The 2459-nt window shown below is 40.4% G+C and overlaps 1 non-coding gene across 1 annotated transcript; it reads left to right on the plus strand.

The window, feature by feature from the left end:
* Positions 1 to 1178: 1178 nt before the first annotated feature.
* LOC125156824 (U6 spliceosomal RNA) lies at positions 1179 to 1286 on the plus strand. The gene has a single exon (XR_007148801.1). It is a non-coding gene; the product is annotated as a U6 spliceosomal RNA (small nuclear RNA).
* The last annotated feature ends 1173 nt before the right edge of the window (positions 1287 to 2459 follow it).

Raw genomic sequence — 2459 nt, forward strand, 5'->3', positions numbered from 1 at the left:
GCAAGCAAAGCATACAGGGACTTAAGTAAAATTTGGAAGTGAGGGACATGTTGTCTTCAGAAGCCAAAATGGCTGAAAAGTTGTTGGACGTTTTTTACGTTGTGCATGCTAAAAGATCAACAGCTGTTCCTCAGTCATGGCAAGTATGAGCAATCCTTTATTTACCAGTAATGTTTGGAGGCTGAACAAAATTCATAAGGCCTACAATGTATCCCTGTGTGTTGTGAGTTCCTCTGCGAGTGGTTGTATGTCCTGAATGAGTGTGCCAAATGAATGTCCCTGAAAGAGGATGTAATGAGTGTGATGTCATGCTTGTGCTCCTGGACTAAGTTGAGGGAAGTTAAGTCCTTGCTTACAAAGACTGTGTTCAAAGGCCTTGTTGCAAAGACTTGTGTGGCAAAGACTGTGTTCAAGGGCTTGTTCAAAGCCCCATGAGCAGACAGGTGAGACGTATGGTATCTCTTCAGAGTTGAAAGAAAACTTCAGCTGACAGATTGTTGAAAGAACACTGAACAGAACATATTAGCCAAATCCAATACGACATTTTTAGAGAGATTACCAGTTGCTGATTCGATAGAGCGGGTAATTTCAATATTTTGCACGGAGGTTTCAATGGGATCCACGGCATTAAGGTTGCAGTAATCTATATGAGGAGCCACATTGTTCTTTCTGTGTTTCAGAACAGGCTAAACTGGACTGAGTGAAGAAGCAATCAGGATAATTAGCTTTAAAAAAAAGAAATAGGTCTTGAATGGTGGGTTTTAATCCTTGAAATCTCTGTTTTAATTTACATTGGGCCATAACATGTTGACTGGGGGAACATCTACGGGGTCCTGTTTTATCCAGACAACTTGAAAATTCCAGAGACCAATTTAATTTTAACTTACTACTCCCTGGGTAACAGTAATGCCCCTTCTGAGATATTTCAGTGTAATGGATTCTGTGGTCATGCAGAATTTAGGCAAGACAGTAGTCTTGATGGTAAAGCGGGGCACATCTATTTGTACTTTTATATTTTATAAGTCTTTTAAGAGTACGGGGAAAACCTTGCGTAATATGTGGAATGTCCCGGTATGTCTGTAATTTGAGCCCAGACCATAAAGATTAAAACCATGAAGATTTGCCAGTGGATACATTTTGCAGATATTAAAGCTAATTCAGATCCACAGTTGTTGAGTGCTTGCTTCAGCGAGCACTGTATCATTAAAATTGGGATGATACAGAGGAGATTAGCATGACCCCTGCACACAGATGACACGCAAATTCATGAAGCCTTCCATATTAAAAAAAATAAAAAATAAAAGCAAAGCTGTTGAGACACAAAAGTCAATCAGTGGCCCTTAATGTTTTGTTATTTAATTACTTTAGTAAATTTTGAATTGGGTCAAATTATGGACCTCTGTTTCATGTATTTCTGTTGTTTCCTTCTCTGTACCCAGGTTTCTATTTTTCTTGTATCCTTCCTTTTTTTTCTTTTTTAATTGTTGTTATTGGATATACTTCAGACAAATTCCTCTCTACTTTGCTAATATTAAATGAGCTTCTTCCTCCAGAGAGCCTCAAATTAGCGTCTCCATGGGTTGTGGCCTCTCCCAAGGCAATGGCTGCTTATAGGATTGAAGCTGGGCTTTATTGGCTTTGAATTAACCTCTTCACTGTGCCACAGGGGTGACGAGTGCTTTTCTCTGTAATCCCAAGGATCAAGATCTTTGTTGTAACAGAAGCACAGATAGCAGCAGCAGAGGTATATTTATGGGTCATGGGGAGTCTTGTGCTCTTAGATGTGCAGACCTCAGCATTCGAGATAATGACTCCATTTTTCTTCTTTCTCTCTATTTTTAAAAATTCATTAGTGACTGCTGTTTCATGGGTGACCAACTGATGTTCCTATATGCTACACAGAGTACAAGCCTTTGAGCCCTTTACAGAACAGAGACCAAAACTTGGTTGAGACACACAACGAATTTGGTAACAGGTGGAGACTCTTTTCCCCCACATCTACCGTCAACCAGTTTTATTCTAAACACAGGCTGATATTTCCAGGCTGAGATGCAGAACCCAAGGCCATGAAGGAAGGCCCCAAATTTGTATGACTGTCCCTCCAAAACCAAATATTGAAAATTCCAACCGAAGTCAGATAAATATGTAAGAACATTTCTATGGAACTCAACTAATGTAGTTCAGTGCAGCAAAACTCAAGCACAAGTTTGTCAGCCAGAAGTGGAGACATGTCACAGACCATTCCTAGTGGCTTCAGATCAGTCAGTGAAAACATTTATTATTTACACATGGGGCTATTTGGGGGTAGGCTCCCATGCAGTTTCAAAAATTGCTTGAAAGAGCAAGGAAAGGAGGCCAACTCAGAGTTTTCATTGTGTGGAGGGCATGTGTGAGGGTGGGGGGTCCTACACATGGTCAGGAGCTTGTGTGGTTTAATCTCCCATAAGCGACAAATGGGG

The sequence above is a fragment of the Prionailurus viverrinus genome, chromosome F2 (genome assembly GCF_022837055.1).
Source record: "Prionailurus viverrinus isolate Anna chromosome F2, UM_Priviv_1.0, whole genome shotgun sequence".
Taxonomy (NCBI): Eukaryota; Metazoa; Chordata; class Mammalia; order Carnivora; family Felidae; genus Prionailurus; species Prionailurus viverrinus.